The sequence below is a fragment of the Gorilla gorilla genome, chromosome 12, assembly GCF_029281585.2.
Source record: "Gorilla gorilla gorilla isolate KB3781 chromosome 12, NHGRI_mGorGor1-v2.1_pri, whole genome shotgun sequence".
In the NCBI taxonomy this organism is placed as follows: domain Eukaryota; kingdom Metazoa; phylum Chordata; class Mammalia; order Primates; family Hominidae; genus Gorilla; species Gorilla gorilla.
In genome coordinates this window covers 63,561,903-63,580,625 of record NC_073236.2, presented here as the reverse complement: position 1 = coordinate 63,580,625, position 18,723 = coordinate 63,561,903, and positions in this window count along the sequence as shown.

Sequence of the window (18,723 nt, the reverse complement as noted above, 5' to 3'; positions counted from 1 at the left end):
CCTCATTTGTAAAATGGGGACATTAATAGTACATATACCAAAATATAGAATATTTCATCACCCTAGAATATTTCCTTTTTTTTCCAGCCAATTCTCCCTCTTCCTGCTAAACCTGCCAGAAAAAAAAAATACTGTTTTCATTTTTGTCACCATAGCTTTTATTTGCCTGCACTGAACATTTAAATTGAATCATACAAGATATATGACTGTTTCTGGCTTCTTTTACTCAACATGTTTTTGAGCTTTATATGGGTTGAGATATATGTGTGTGTGTACATATATATGCTGTATATGTGTATATATATATATATATGATAATTTTTTTATTGTTGAATGTTATTCTTTTGTATGCCTATACCAAAATGTATCTATCCATTGAATTGCTGATGGGCTTTTTTGGCTATTATGCTTTAATTCTATTGATCCATATTACAAACTTGCCTGGCTGAAGGATGGTCTCAGTTTGTACTCCCTAACCCACCTACCTCCTTCCCTGCCAGCAATGTTAGAGAAGATGTTTCAGTCACAGATCACCTGCACAGGCAGAATCACTTTTAAATTATGTTCCAATTTGATGATCAACAAATGGCGTCTCATTTCAAATTGCATTTTTAATATTGAGCTTAATTTTTAAGGGTTTACAGGTCAAATCATTTTCTTTTCTTTTTTGTCAACTATCAGTCCATGCCATTTGCCTGTTTTTTTATTGGTATGTTTTATCATTTAAAATTTTATCTGCAAGAGGTATATATATATATATATCTGTATATATGTGTATATATGTATATATATCTGTATATACATGTATATATATCTGTATATATGTACATATATCTGTGTATATATATGTATGTACACACACACACACACACACACACACACATATATATATATATATATACACACACACACATTAAGGATTTAGGGCTTCTTCACCCAAACTGCTCTCCAATACCCAAAAGCATAATAACCCTCCTTGTATTGTCCCTAAAGGGGGGTATTATTATTGTCACACTTATTTTATAGATTAAAAAACCTTGGACACAAAGAAGTTAAGCATTTTGCAAAATGTCAGTATCAAATAAGTGATAGAGGTTGAAGAGTTGCTTTTAACCCATTTACGATCCTACCTTTCTGTTCAAAGAAGTTTTATGCAATGACCATAATCATAACTACCTCCTCAGGTTGTTTCAGTTATTAAACAAATTAATAAATGTGATGATAATAATAATAGTATGTGCTAGATACTGTTCTAGGTACCCTCTATATATTATCACATTTAATATTCACAACAATCCCATGAGATAGAAAGTACAATCTATCATCCACAATTTATCAATGAGAAAGGTGAAGTATAGAGAGGTTAACTATCTTGCCAACAGTCTATGACTAATGAGTGACAGAGCTGAAATTTGATTCTAGATAGCATGGCTTTAGAGTCTGTTCTCTTAAATAGTATGTTAACAGCTGAGAATAGCTCCTCGCAAATAGTATGTCCTAAATTGTTTTGAACCAATGTCGTTATTAAAGGACATTTGTTGGATTATAAAAATAAAGCTTATTTTTCCCCCCAAGGAGGTCCAAGATTTTGAGGTTGCTTCTTTCTTTTCATGCATATGTTTGCAATAGTGAGACAGATTCCTGATACTAAGGAGGGGGCTTTGGAAGATACAAGTGTATAACTCTTTTATTTTAAACTTTGAGTCTCCTAGAATGTGTCTGATACAATTGAGTCTTGATACAATTAAGCTGTATAACAAACAGCTTCAAAATCTCAGATACTTAAAATGGCAAATATTTATTTTCCCTATTTACAGATCTGTGTATAAGCTGTCAATCTGCTATGCTGGTCTCCAGAAATCTAGTCAGATTCAAATCTGCTCCATGTGTTTCATCATTCTGGAACCTGGGACCTGGAAGTGCTCTTCTTATGAAGATCACAGGAAAGCAGATGAATAAACCAAACTGTGCAAGCACATTTAAGCCCTGTGCTGCATCATGTTTGCTAATACACAATTCAATATTATTGAAAATGAATAAGGAAACAAGATGACAGAATAAGATTTGAATGTTTGGAATCTTGGGATCTGACCCAAATGCTTTAACAAAATTAGCTATTTTACTGAAGTGGTGATAATTTTTGTCAGATATATGCAAATATTTTCTCAAAGGTTTTTTTTATTAGTTTTTAACTATCATTCATAACATTTTAGCTTTTCTGAAGATCTTAATTTTTATGTAGGTTAAATGACATTTTTTTTTCTTTTATGGTTTGTGCGTTTGGGTTGTTGCATATACAGACTATGCCATAAAACCCAAGCCAGATAGTAATATTCCTTTGCTCAAAACTTTTTCATGCTTCCCACATCCCTCAGAGTAAAAATGTAATTCCTCTCAAAGGCCAGCAAAGCCCTTCATAGTCTGTTCCCTACTCACCCTCCATAACTCTCTGTCCTCATTTTCTACTTCCTAATTTCTAAGCTCCCTCTAGACTACCCTCCTCATTGTTCTTCAGATATACCTAGAGTCAACATACAATTTTCTAAGTTAAAAACAAGATGCCAATACAAATATGTAGTGAGCACATTCTAATTATTATTTAGTCATTACTGAAGGAACCATTAGAATGGTAAAGCTGATTAAAAGGAGGCTACGTGATTAGTATAAAGAGTCATAAAAAAAAGAATGCTGGAATAAAATGGCAGAATTCGATACCAAACTGGTCAATATCCTCAAGTGCAATGATATTGTAACACACATATCTTTTTCTAAAAAAAAAGTTAATCTGTCTATTTGGGTACCAGAAACATGCTATTTTTGTACTTGTGATAATAAGCTCTCATACTTTTTATTTTTATTTTTATTTTAAGTTCCAGAATACATGTGCAGAATGTGCAGGTTTGTTACATAGGTGTACATGGGCCATGGTGGTTTGCTGCACCTATTAACCTGTCATCTAGGTTTTAAGCCCCACATGCATTAGGTATTTGTCCTAATGCTCTTCCTCTCCTTGCTCCCCACTCCTCATCAGGCCCCAGTGTGTGATGTTTTCCTCCCTGTGTCCATGTGTTCTTACTGTTCAACTCCTACTTATCAGTGAGAACATGTGGTCTTTGGTTTTCTGATCACGTGTTAGTTTTCTGAGAATGATGGTTTCTAGCTACATCCATGTCCCTGCAAAGGACATAAACTCATCCTTTTTTATGGCTGCATAGTATATGTGCCACATTTTCTTTATCCAGTTTATCACTGATGGGCATTTGGGTTGATTCCAAGTCTTTGCTATTGTGAATAATGCTGCAGTAAACATATGTGTGCATGTGTCTTTATAGTAGAATGATTTATAATCCTTTGGGTATGTACCCAGTAATGGGATTGTTGGGTCAAGTGGTATTTCTGGTTCTAGATCCTTGAGGAATTGCCACACTGTCTTCCACAATGGTTGAACTAATTTACACTCCCACCAACAGTGTAAAAGTGTTCCTGTTTCTCCACAGCCTCACCAGCATCTATTGTTTCCTGACTTTTTAATAATCACCATTCTGACTGGCGATTATTAAATCGCCAATGAGATGGTATCTCATTGTGGTTTTGATTTGCATTTCTCTAATGACCAGTGATGTTGAGCTTTTTTCATATGTTTGCTGCATGAATGTCTTCTTTTGAGAAGTGTTTGTTCATATCCTTTGCCCACTTTTTGATGGGGTTGTTTGTTTTTTTCTTGTAAACTTAAGTTCCTTGTAAATTCTGGATATTAGACCTTTGTCAGATGTGTAGATTGCAAAAATTTTCTCCCATTCTGTAGTTGCCTGTTCACTCTGATGCTAGTTTCTTTTGCTGTGCAGAAGCTCTTTAGTTTAATTAGATCCCATTTGTCAATTTTGGCTTTTGTTGTAATTGTTTTTGGTGTTTTAGTCATGAAGTCTGCCCATGCCTGTGTCCTGAATGGTATTGCCTAGGTTTTTGTCTAGGGTTTTTATGGTTTTGAGTTTTACATTTAAGTCTTTTGTTTTGTTTTGTTTTGTTTTTGAGATGGAGTCTCACTCTGTCACCAGGCTGGAGTGCAGTGGTGCGATCTCAACTCACTGCAACCTTGGCCTCCCAGTTTCAACTGATTCTCCTGCCTCAGCCTCCTGAGTATCTGGCACTATAGGCATGTGCCACCACGCCCAGCTAATTTTTGTATTTTTGGTAGAGACGGTTTCGTCATGTTGGTCAGGGTAGTCTTGATCTCTTGACCTCATGATTTGCCTGCCTCAGCCTCCCAAAGTGCTGGAATTACAGGCATGAGCCATCACCCCTGGCCCACATTTAAGTCTTTAATCCATCCTGAGTTAATTTTTATATAAGCTGTGAGGAAGGGTTCCAGTTTCTGTTTTCTGCATATGGCTAGCCAGTTTTCCCAGCACCATTTATTAAATAGGGAATATTTCCCCATGCTTGTTTTCGTCAGGTTTGTTGAAGATCAGACGGTCGTAGATGTATGGTATTATTTCTGAGGTCTCTGTTCTGTTCCATTGCTCTGTATATCTGTTTAGTATCAGTACCATGCTGTTTTGATTACTGTAGCCTTAAGTTCTCATATTAACTCCATTATTTAGCTTCTAAAAAACACTCTTGGTGACTCTCGCCTTTTTATCTATGGAGCTTGCCATGTAATTTTTCAGCATAGTGCTTATAATGATTTTTTTTCTCATATCTCTTAAACATCTCCTTTAACCTCTATCTCATTCCAATTCACCATAAGTTAAAGTCTTAACAATTGTAATCCATGCCACAAGTCATCAATCTTTACTTACCAACAAAATGGGGTCCCTATTGGCATCTGACTGGAGAGTGATCTAAATCAGAATCCCATTCTGGGGGTCTGCTTCCTAGGACTGCTTTCTAGGACTACTTCCTAGGAAGTTGTATTACATTTGGTTTCTCAGACATAGACCCCAAGACAAAATATTTGTGTAAAAATATATATTTAGGTAGCATACCCAAGTAAAGTCAATAGGGGAGTGAGACAGACTGGGAAGGAATGGAGAACAAGCAGGGGTGCAGTATTTAGATAATTTTTGTAGAGAGTGAATTCAGTGTTGACCTGTAATGGAGCTCTGGAAAAACGGTAGTTAATGCCTTCTCACACTTGTCAGTCACGGGTTAAGGACTGCACTGGAGGAGATACTCCTGACTTTCCATTCACACAGCTAAAGTAGGATTCAACAGCCTGAGTGTGGTCCTCTAACGAAGAGACACTGGTGTTAACTTCTTTTATTTTGATTTTTCTCTTGACCTTTCTCAGCCTTCCCGCTTTTAATTAGCGTTCTACTGTTAACTTAATCAGCAAGGTTCTGTTGCATGTCTGCTATGTGTCTAACACTAATTAAAAATGCTTATTAGGTTAGCATTCTAAATCCAGTCGTTTACTATGAACATCAGATTTTCCAAATCAAAGTCAGGAGTATCCTCTCCAATGCAGCCCTTATCAAAATAAAAGAAAGGATGGTTGCTTAGGAAAAGCACTACATATATTCAGTTTTGGACTGCATTGAAAGGGAAAGGGGGAAAATATTTGAGCACTTATGAAGTTCTTACATATACTGTTATTGAATCCTAAAAATAATCTCATAAGCTAAACAACATTGCCTGCATTCTGTATCAGATAACTGATCTGTGGCTTAGACAGGCTAGGCAATTTTTACAGGGCTAAGATATTTGGTGACAAAGACTCTCTCCTTGATGAAACTTTAGTAAGGCTACTTTGAGTTTCTCCACTAGGCTTCAAACTTGGCCCCTGTCCTTTCTGGGCCTGCATAGTCACCTTGTTGCAAGAATCCTGGTAAGTCTGTTTTGGGAGGATTTCTCACTTTCGCTATCTTATCACACTTGATATCCAATTGAATTCCTTATCCCCCACCCTTTGTATCTGATCACCCTGACCTGCAGTTAGCAAGAATCCTATGAAGTCAGATTAGCCAGAATCCCCCTACACTTGATGTCTCCTGAAAATGTTCTGTCAACTGAAACCCCATTCTGTTTACTGACTATAAACCCCTGCTGTCTTTGCTGTATTTGGAGTTGAGCCCAATTTCTCTCCCCAGTTGCAATAGTTTCAACACCTACTGCAATAGTCCTGAATAAAGTCTCCCTTACAAGAGTCAGAATAAGTTTTTCTTTAACAGTTGCTGTCATCAGTATGAGCACTAAAATTTTCCACTGTGATAGCAGTCTCATGAGAGATGAAAAGAAGCCTGAATAAAAGTCGATGATGTGCACATATATCTTCAGCGTTTATAAGTTTATGCAAAAGTAAGGTCTAGGGATCTCTTATAATAGAATGCTTCAGCCTTTCCAATATCCCTTATTTTTCAGAGTTTTGTGTCAAAAATATTCAGGTGTCAGCTTTTGTAACTTCCTGGACCTCTGTTACCATCTTGCCTCCATTTGTCCATTTCCTCCTGCCTGTGAGCACCAGTAGTTCTTCTGCCCATCACCTCCTTTTCTTTTGAGACCATTAACCTCTTGTAAGCCACCACCATGACCAGTATTCTGTCCTCAGAATGTGGTGACTCTAGCTTTTATCTCCCTTCCAGGTAGCCTCTATTCCTACAAGACAGTTTGAGGTAAGGTTGTAAGCTTTAATGAGACTTTAATGAAAATTCAAAATAACACATAGGTATAAAAAACAACAGGAATAATGAACACCTGCGATTAGCACCTCTTTAAGTCTCAAATTGCATGATGGTACTCTGGCACTTATAATATGCTTTCTTTCCTCATCGTAGGGCTTTTCCCCCCAAATGCCAACTTGTCTCCATGTCATCCATGATAGTTTACCTCTATCAAGGACTGAGGATTTCAGCATGTTTTATTATTCTGAATCCAGGCCCAACAAGATAGAGATATCAGAACCAAGAAGTCCAGCCTCAATACATTTCTCGAAGTCTGCAATAGTTAGCCTTTGTGCCATGCATGGAATATTCCTGGTTTAATTTTACTTTGTCAGTTCTAGTCCTTTTGTTTTAACCTTCTCTCCAGGAAAGTGTAGACAAGCTTGTATGTCTTTCCTTTGGTCTTCTCAGTCTCCCTTTTATTTTTCTGCAATGAACTAGTTAAACTAGTCACGTAAACATATACATGCATGCACGTGGGCATGTTTCCACACACACAGACCTATAGCTAAAGAAATCTCAGTCTCCCAGCACAGTGCAGCCTCAACCAGTGGTTTAAAAAGAAACTCTTCTCTAAAGGAAAAATAGTCTGCAGAGTTGCAACTCTGGGTAAAACATCTACAACCATTTAGATCATTGCTCTGAGCAATTGCACTTCTTCTAGACAGCATTCAAACATCTTTTCTGATGCTAATCTCTGCCTTACATTTGCATAACTGAAAGGCCTATCAGGAATGTGTTTTTCTGAACACTGTTTGCCCTACAGTTGTTTTCAAGTTTTCACTCCTTTAAAAGCTATGAAATGGCTCTAAAACATGTTTTTCCTACTGCTTCTTTCTAGATTACAAATATATTTTTAAAACTTTTAATTTTAAACTAATTTTAGCACAAAGAGCTTCCTTACATCCCTCACATCACATCCACTAACGTCACCATCTTACATAACCACAGTATAATGATCAGAACCAGAAAATTAACTGTTGCACAATATTGTTAACTAAACTACAGGATTTATCTGAATTTCCACAATTTTTCTATTAAAGTTCTTTTTCTATTTCAGGGTCATCCAATGCCAATTTTCATTCAGAGTTCATACTCACTAACCACTTAGGTCATCTTCTTTTAACATCTCTAGAAAAACAATGCTCTTTTTAAGCACATGCCTGAAATGGAAACCGAGCCCTGGGATGACAGTTCTCTTCTGGTGTCCAGATGGGGCAGTAATCCTCCAATTAGTGATAGCACTGTGTGTGGCAAAAGTGAATCTGTCTCCCTGCTGAAACTGGAAGTGAAAGTAGATGAAAGTAGAGAGCATTTCTTAGGTTGAATTCAGTAGACTCTAAGATGAAAATCTGTGAACATTATCAATAGTAATATTCCCAGGAAATGCTCGCAGGGAACTGGGACCAGGAATGCGCAAAGGTAAGAGGCCAACCAAGGGTGCCATATTGAACAAAATTACCCCAACTTAATTTTGTGAGGGAGCTCCACAAATAGTGGAGCTTGTACCTCAGAATATTTTTGATTAGAGGTACAGGAAGCTGGAATGTGTGTACCCTTTGCCTTTATCAGTCATTGATTAATAGCTGCTCCTGGAGAGGATCTACATTTTCAAAGTTAGCTCTTGGGACTCTAGGCCAAGTAGTTCTGGTAGCCAGAGCCCATCTGCCTACAAAGAGTCACAGGTGCTGGCCCTATACATGGAGCCAGTGTAGAAGAAAATGCTTTTGGAACTGGATCCTCATCTCTCACCTATACAAAAATCAACTCAAGATGGATCAAAGACTTAAATCTAAGACTTGAAATTGTAAAGATTCTAGAAGAAAAACTCTTCAAGACATTGGCTTAGGCAAAGACTTGATGACCAAGATCTAAAAAGCAAATGCAACAAAAACAAAGATAAATAAATGGGACTTAATTAAACTAAAAAGCTTCTACACAGCAAGAGAAATAATCAGCAGAGTTAACAGACAACCCACAGAGTGGGAGAAAATTTTCACAATCTATACATCCAACAGAGGACTAATATCCAGATTCTACAAAAAGCTCAAAAAAATCAGCAAGAAAAAACAATCCCATCGAAAAGTTAACTAAGGACATGAATAGATAATTCTCAAAAGAAGATATACAAATAGGCAGTAAGCATATGGAAAAATCCTCAACATCACTAAGTATCAGGGAAATGCAAATCAAAACCATAATGTGATACTACCTCACTCCTGAAAGAATGGTCATAATAAAAAAAAATAATAATAATAGATGTTGTCATGGGTGCAGTGAAAAGGGAACACTTTTATACTGTTAGTGGGAATGTAAACTAGTTCAATCACTATGGAAAACTGTGGAAATTCCTTAAAGAACTAAAAGTAGATCTACCATTTGATCCAGCAATCCAACTACTAGGTATCTACTCAGGGGAAAAGAAGTCATTATACGAAAATGATACTTGCACATGCATGTTTATAGCAGCACAATTTGCAATTGCAAAAATACAGAACCAGCCCAAATGCCCATCAACGAATGAGTGGATATAGAAAGTTTGTGTGTGTGGGGGGCGGGGGGTGGGTATATACTCAGCCATAAAAAAGAATGAAATAATGGCATTCACAGCAACCTGGATGGAATTAGAGGCTATTATTCTAAGTGAAGTAACTCAGGAATGGAAAACCAAACAGTGTATGTTCTCACTCATATATTGGAGCTAAGCTATGAGGACACAAATGCACAAGATTAGACTTTGGGGACTTGAAGGAAAGGGTGGGGGGCAGTGAGGGATAAAAGACTATACGTTGTGTACAGTGTACACTGCTTGGGTGATGGGTGCACCAAACTCTCAGAAATCACCACTAAAGAACTTATTCATGTAACCAAACACCACCTGTTCCCCAAAAACCTATGGAAATAAAAAATAAAAAATTAAAATATAAAATAAAATTAATATAGCTACCATAAAAAGATAAACAATAACTAGTCATCAAGTAAGAGTACTTGATGCCACCATTGTATACACATAGTCCATTCTCACTTTACCTGGTAATTGGAGTGACCATCTATATTAGTTCATTGACCCTATCCAGAGGTAAATACAAAAAGCAAACTCCTATATTTATGACATGAGGTAATTTTACAACTTAGAACAAGGAACTTACTGAAGTTAGTCTCCTACTTTCCCAGAGAAACTGGGAAAAAGTGTAGTATCTCGTTTGGTATTTACATTTCAATAAGATGGCTTCCATGTTCTTCAGAAAGATTTTCTTGGATATAAAGGTGACAATAAAACCTATCTAGTTTTCAAGAGGATTAACTGCAGACAGTACTAACAACATTTTCTAAACTAAATACTCTAAAAAGAAAAGCTAGGGAGGGAGGTTTGGAGGTGTTTCCTCTCTTATTTTTAATAGGGAGAATTAAGTCTCTTATTTTTTTATGTTAATTTTTATTTTTTCTTACAAAATTCATAAGACTTATTGGCTCCAGAATCTCAGTTTATATATTCTTTCAGTCTATAACACACACACACACACACACACACACACACACACGGGCACACATGCATGTAGTCTTCTAGACATCATTATAAGCTATCAAAACTTAAAGTGGATTAATAAATATACCTTTTAAAAATCAGTAATGAATTTGTGATATCATTAGTGAAGATGCTATAACAACTATATTTTTAAATACACATTTTCAGCATTTAACTCATAAAGGAAATTGCATAATGTGTGTCTGATAGACCCAGTTACATGAAAATTGTTAACAACAACAACAAAAAGAATCTGAAAGTATGAGTTCAGAGTTAAGGGATGTACATTGAACTCTTGTGGGACAGGAGAAATCATAGGTTCTATATATTTTCAAGGCACTGTCAATTTTGTAAGGAAAATATATTCAATGAACATAAAGAATGTTTGCTAGAGTGGTGGAAAAGTTCATTTTCCCTGACATACTGAAAACCAGATATATTATAGAGATAAAAATGGAATTTAGCAAGCAATAAGATATGGGCATTTGTGACTGCAGTCAAAATTCCACTGGCTTTAACCATTTAAGATTTATCCCACCTGTTTCATGACATTAAGTTTTTAATGAATACTTGGAAAGGGAAAACAGGCTAGAGCATAGCATAAGATCAACTATGTCAACAGCATTCTCGGTTACCTGGAATGATTGTGAAAGGGGTTGTTTGATATCCTTTCCACTTGCCTTCCTAGCAGTTGCTCTAATTTACTGTATTTATAGATACCCATATCAGCCACATTTAGGCATTTGTTCTTGGCAAGGGAAAAAACGTTAAATGCATTCAGGCTGCAGAAAAAGTTGGTTGAGCATCAGTCTCCTTTTGATTCTGAAGAACATAGAGTTATGGAATGAAAGACTAGACAATAACTTAGAGATCAGAGTGCCCCTCTCCTCACTTAACAAATGAGGAACTTTAGAGAGAAGGCAAAATGACTTGCACAAGCTCATGTGGACACTTTAATTTGAATTACAGCTAACAAAGATCACCATACGGGCTTAATAACTTTAAGCAACTTAATAACATATGTTGCTTAATAACTTTGCCCAAGTTAACTTCCCTAATTCTTAAACTATAATTCTATAATGCAAGTTTGCTATTTTTATTGCCCTTCCATATCAGTAGATAACAAGTTAAAAATCTATGTTTTTAAATTTTCAACCCTCTTTTGTACACTGACCCCGTGGCTCCAGTCTTCGTGCTGGCACAAGGTTCTCCTCCTCTCCTGTGCTATCCACTGCCTGCCAAGGTTTGTTCAAACTACATCCAGTCCCATAACTTCCAGGACAGCATTTACTCTGCATTTATAGCTTGCTTTTATCCACTTTCAGAAACGAAAAGTGATATGGGATCATTGATTTTGGAGCATTGCACATTATATATTCTCACTCATCCATTTCTACTAAAAAGTTTTCTAAATGCATTCCTTATTTTCTTACCTTAATAAGTCAAGTTTACACAATAGTATAATTTTTCATGACTAGTAAGATAACACATAAATGTGGCTGTATTATTTACTTAAGACAACTATTCAAAGTACCTGTCTGTTATGAACCTATAAGTTACAGGATAAAAGATGTGCAGCAATCCAGGACTTTGAAATTTTGAATAAAACTGCCATTATCTTCATTTTCTGTCTTCATTTTATGCGATAAATTGTAAGAAACTTTATGATCCCCAAATATTCTGTCTGATAACAGCAGTAAATTTTTGAAGCAGAAGATGAACCATCCTGTTTGTTTTCTTACCTTCATGAAATATTCTTCCTTTTTATCTCTATCCTTGTTGACATTTCAGCATGCCTAATTTTTAAAAAAATGTTGTCCAATAAAAATGTACATCATATCAACTTACTGGTGGCTTTGGCCCACTTCTTCTATTTTCCTTTCATTACAAATTTTTATTAGCTGTGAAAGAACAGACTTCCCAATTTCAAGAAAAGTTTGGTAACATATTTTGTAAGACCGCATAAATATATATGCTGCACGTGTACTAGGCTAGAGGTTTTGTGCCCTCAGAATTCCAGGTGTGCATCACATAACTTTTAAATTACAAACTTATAGTAAGATGGAAATTTCTTATAGAAAATGCATGCACATGTTCTTTCTTTTAGAGATTACACTTCTCAGTATCTAACCTATAGAAATACATGTGCAAGAACATGTAAACTGCCAATAACTAGTTTATTGCACAAGACCATGTGTACAAGGATGGCCACTGCAGAATTGATTGTAATGGCCAAAAAAAAAAAAAAAAAAAAAAAAGCCACCAAATGTCTAGCAATAAGAAGTATTATAAAATTCAATACTATGCATAGGTAAGAATAACAAGATAAGATCATTACATACTAACACAGAATGATTTTCAAAATTTATTGTTAAATGGAAAATAAATTTAAAAAATCCATATAGAATGCTATTATTTGTATAAACACACTTCAGAGAACAAAACTATTATATAGGTGTGTGTGTTCTCTGTGTGTGTGTAGATGTGTGTGTGTGTGTAGATGTGTGTGTGTGTGTGTGTATACTTTGCATATTATACTGTGTGTATAGTCCATTCAATAAATATTTATTGAGTGTCCATCTTGTACAAAGCATTTTTCTAGAATATTATTTGCATGCACAATTAAAGGATTTACAAGTTAGAACTGAGGATAAAATTTGGACATCAATGGCATATAAATGGAACGTAAAGCTGTTAGGATGAAATTACTTGGGAAAAGAATAAAGAAAATAGGAACAAGTCTAGAATCATCTAGAATAAAGTGATGACAGTAGCCTCTCTAAAGAAAGAATGGGTAGGAAGTGGATATGGAGATATTTAGCTTTCTATGTATGTTTGAATTCCTATTTTCTCCCTTTGGGACTCTAGTCATTGATCACTTGTGTAAATAAAACTGGTTGTTCATATTTTGCATTTATATGAGGGAATATAGTATAGCAAGATTAAAATTAGATTTTAAAATGCTTTTGGTGTGTAGCAAGAGTGGAATGTGGGGATATCAGTAGGAAACAGATATTGATGCTACCTATTTTCCTGGAAAGCAGATTTCAGAGATCACCCAAACATAATGTGGGTTCCTCTCAGCCTCCTTGAGGAGTACTAAGTAGGGCAAAAGTAGAGCTGTGTTCCTCTTACTCTTTTCATCTGGACCTGAACACTTTAAATAGGGGCACATAAAGACTTCAAAGAAAACACAGTTTAACTCCACATTTTGTAAAAAAGAGACATGATATTTTGTAAGGATGACAAAATAGAAGAAAGTCACTACATTCTGAGAATAAACATATTAAAAGGAGGGAATTAATATAAGACATGAAAACAAATACTCCTGCAAATAACTAGTGATGTTTTGGAAAATCTATATTAAGTACTATATTGAGTTAAATATGTAGGGCACACATGCCAATGGACAAAAATGAAAATTGAAAATACAAAACAAAATACACAATCCTGAGATTTAGAAAGATTTTCCTCAGATAACTATGATCATACAACTTAAAAAGTAGGTTAATAGGTAGAAGACTGGATAAAGAACAAAATGCTGAATTAGAAAAATAAATGTTTAAAAAACTATCTCAAACTCAGAATTACAAGATGAGGCAAACAATTCAAGCAGCATAATTTGTAATAATACAAAACGAACACAATTACAAGATCTAAGATCACAAAATAGAAAAACTTGAAGCAAGGACATCACATAAAGAAAAAAATGAAATACATTAGAACTGCAACTTCTAGAGCTGAGTAAAATAATTTGTGTGATCAGATTGAAAATATTAGCTGAGCAGCAAAAAAACGAGGCATGCAATAAGACCTATCATATTCAAGTGTATAAATTCCAAGAATAAAGAACAATTTTAAAAATTATCCAGGCGGAAAAATAAACAGAATTATCAATATATATAGATGTTGCTTTTTAAAAAATAACTTCATTATACTTTATTGTTTGAATTTACCATAATTTTTTGACAATTTTCCTCTTAAGAATTTTCAAGATAATTGTGATACAAGGTCAATGGAGTAAGAAAGTCTAGTGTTAAGATAATCGCTGAAATAGCTCAATACACAAAACTTTGTAGGAGGTGATAATAAGATAGGCAAGGGCTGACAGATACAAAGAAATTTGACATGCCGAGGAAATAGAGGTGCCGAAAAAGTCACATAAAAAATATAATTTAATACTGTTCAGCAAAATACTTTTTAAAATTTGGGTTATTCTATTTGTGTAAACTATTAAAAGCTAAAGGCCTAATGACATTTGTTTTTAATAAAATAAAAACAAGAAATAAAAAGAAAACTCTTTAGTAAGATATCAAGGGACGTTTCATAAATGCATTTAGAAAAAACACCGTCCGAGAACCTAATTTCAAACAACAGAATTTAACTCTCTTTTACAGTTCCCACCCGACGTTTCTAGAGAAAATGCTTCACATGTAATCAACGTGTGTCAATTTAAATTACATCATTAATCTGAATTCAAATTGCATATTTACAATCTTTTCTGGTCTTTTAGTATATTTAACACTATCATTGCAAACATCTTTTAATAGGAAATAAATCAGGACTCCAATTATCGCATATGTACATATTCTTTTTTTTTTTTTTTTTTTGAGGAGTCTCACTCTTTCGCCCAGGCCAGAGTGCAGTGGCGCTATCTCGGCTCACTGGAAGCTCCGCCTCCCGGGTTCACGCCATTTCCTGCCTCAGCCTCCTGAGTAGCTGGGATTACAGGCGCCCGCCACAGCGCCCGGCTAATTTTTTGTGTTTTTAGTAGAGACGGGGTTTCACCGTCTTAGCCAAGATGGTCTTGATCTCCTGACCTCGTGATCCGCCCGCCTCGGCCTGCCAAAGTACTGGGATTACAGGCGTGAGCCACCGCGCCTGGCCACGTATTCCTAATGATGTGAAGCAAATGAAATTTAAGCTTGGCATTTTTTTAAATATTATTTTTTTGGTAGTTGTAATTCTTTAATAAGAGAATAATTTAGCTCATTACCAGTGTATATGTTCACAAAATGTTGCTATCTGTAAGAATAATACTTTATTTTAATAAAATGTTGTGATCAATTATTTTAAGGTTCATACTCTGAACAATATAATAATATAAGGCAAAGCAGTTTTTTTTTAAGTTTTTTTTTCTTTTATTATTATACTTTAAGTTTTAGGGTACATGTGCACATTGTGCAGGTTAGTTACATATGTATACATGTGCCATGTTGGTGTGCTGCACCCACTAACTCGTCATCTAGCATTAGGTATATCTCCCAGTGCTATCCCTCCCCCCTCCCCCCACCCCACAACAGTCCCCAGAGTGTGATGTTCCCCTTCCTGTGTCCATGTGATCTCATTGTTCAATTCCCACCTATGAGTGAGAATATGCGGTGTTTGGTTTTTTGTTCTTGCGATAGTTTACTGAGAATGATGATTTCCAATTTCATCCATGTCCCTACAAAGGACATGAACTCATCATTTTTTATGGCTGCATAGTATTCCATGGTGTATATGTGCCACATTTTCTTAATCCAGTCTATCATTGTTGGACATTTGGGTTGGTTCCAAGTCTTTGCTATTGTGAATAATGCCACAATAAATATATGTGTGCATGTGTCTTTATAGCAGCATGATTTATAGTCCTTTGGGTATATACCCAGTAATGGGATGGCTGGGTCAAATGGTATTTCTAGTTCTAGATCCCTGAGGAATCGCCACACTGACTTCCACAATGGTTGAACTAGTTTCCAGTCCCACCAACAGTGTAAAAGTGTTCCTATTTCTCCACATCCTCTCCAGCACCTGTTGTTTCCTGACTTTTTAATGATTGCCATTCTAACTGATGTGAGATGGTATCTCATTGTGGTTTTGATTTGCATTTCTCTGATGGCCAGTGATGATGAACATTTTTTCATGTGTTTTTTGGCTGCATAAATGTCTTCTTTTGAGAAGTGTCTGTTCATGTCCTTCACCCACTTTTTGATGGGGTTGTTTGTTTTTTTCTTGTAAATTTGTTTGAGTTCATTGTAGATTCTGGATATTAGCCCGGCAAAGCAGTTTTTGCTGCTTAAAATTTTAGAAGTTGCATCTTCACATACAAAAATTCTCTAAATATAATATTCATATTTAGAAAATTCTGATGCTTTTTTATTTTTTGCAGTAGAGGTTAATAAAAGAATTTATACTTCTAATAAACTGAAGAGGTTTAGAATTAGTATTTTCATGCTCACTGTGGCAGTTGGGTATAAAATACAAAAACTTGCAAACATGACATTAAAATAAGTGGAACTAAATTGATTAAGAGAGCATTTTAAAATTCAGTGCTCAAGAGGAAACAACCCACGTCTCTAAATAGATGAATAGATAAATACTGTATACATACAATAGAATAATATTAGCCTTAAATAGAAATGCCATCCTGATAAATGATACAACATGGATGAAACTTAAAGACATAATACTAAATGAAATAAACCAAACACAAATAGACAAATATTGTATGATTCCACTTATACAAAATACCTAGAATTTGAAAATTGGTAAAGACAGAAAGTAGTTTAGAGACTATCAGGGGTTTGTTTAATGATTATGATTCTTTAATGATTACGAGATTTCTATACAGGGCAGTGAAAGGGTTGTGGGAGTGGATAGCTATAATGGTTGTAACAATTGTGAATATAATTATCGCCACTGAATTGTACACTTAAAAATGGTTGAAATGATTAATTTTGTGTTATGTATACATTATGCCACATACACAAAAGTAAAAGATTTTAGATAGTTACATACAAACTATGCTTTCATATTTGGAATAAAAATGAGGGGTAAGGCTAGACGTGGTGGCTTACGCCTGTAATCCCAGCACTTTGGGAGGCTGAGGCGGGCGGATCGCCTGAGGTCAGGAGTTCAAAACCAGCCTGGCCAACATGGTGAAACTCTGTCTCTACTGAAAATAAAAAAATTAGCTGGGCATGGTGGTTCATGCCTGTAATCCCAGGTACTTGGGAGGCTGAGGCAGGAGAATCACTTGAACCCAGGAGGCAGAGGTTGCAGTGAGCCAAGATTATGCCACTGCACTCCAGCCTGGGCTACACAGCAAGACTCTGCCTCAAAAAAAAAAAAAAAAAAAAAAGGCGAGGGGTAAGAAAGACAATATATTTATTAATGCAAATTTAGTTACTGTTTATACCTATTAGATATAGTCATTCTGAACTGATCTAAAACCAAGTTATAACAGCTCTGAATGAAATTCAGAATGAAATATTTTAAATCTTTAGGACGTTACCTTAGAATTAAAATAACTTTAATTAAATAGATATTGGGGAAATTATTACAATCTAAGCACAGTCATTTTTATACTACATAATTTTTAAACTACATACTAATGCTTTCTTAATATTGAAAAATTTCAATTTTGTAGAGGTAAATTTATTGTATTCATGGTATTTTTAGATATACAATAACCTCTTAGTTTTTATTTAATCAAAACTATTAGTTTTTCCTTGTTTTTTCTTTAAGTTTTGCTTAGAAATACCTTTGCCACCTGAAGAAAAAAATATTAAAGTACGTTTTATTTAAAATATTGTATATTTTTTATTTTTGATTACTCATAAAAGCATATATGTATACATAATATATTGCGCCTACTTTTTTTGTTTGTTTGTTTTTTGAGATGGAGCCTCACTCTGTTGCCCAGGCTGGAGTGCAGTAGCACCAGCTCGGCTCACTGCAAGCTCTGCCTCCCGGGTTCACGCCATTCTCCTGCCTCAGCCTCCCAAGTAGATGGGACTACAGGCGCCTGCCGCCATGCCCGGCTAATTTTTTGTATTTTTAGTAGAGATGGGGTTTCACCGTTTAGCCAGATTGGTCTCGATCTCCTCACCTCGTGATCTGCCCGCCTCGGCCTCCCAAAGTGCTGGGATTACAGGTGTGAGCCACCGCGCCTGTTGTGCACTTACTTTTTACTCTTCAGGTAACTACCCCAGAACTATTTATCATGTGATTTTATGTTTTACCACTAATAAATTATCCTGGCCGGGTGCGGTGGCTCATGCCTGTAATCCCAGCACATTGGGAGGCCAAGGAGGGTGGATCACGAGGTCAGGAGTTCAAGACCAGCCAGGCCAACATAGTGAAACCCAGTCTACTAAAAATACAAAAGTTAGCTTGACTGGTGGTTCACATCTGTCATCCCAGCTAGTCGGGAGGCTGAGGCAGGAGAATCACTTGAACCTGGGAGGTGGAGGTTGCAGTGAGCCTAGATCATGCCACTGCACTCCATCCTGGGTGACAGAGCGAGACTCTGTTCCGGAAAAAAAAAAAAAAAAGAAAGAAAAAGAAAAAATTATCCTGTTGCAGATTGTTAAGGTCTTATGTCTACATCTGATCATTTTATTCAGCGTCACTGTTCTGAAAAATTTTGAGACAGTACCGTAATGTCTAAATTAGTGAAAATAAAGCATATGTTATGCTATCTGGCATGCAAGTACACATAATAACACTCATTTGCAAATAATTGTATGATTCTAAGTACTGTTTTACAGCTTT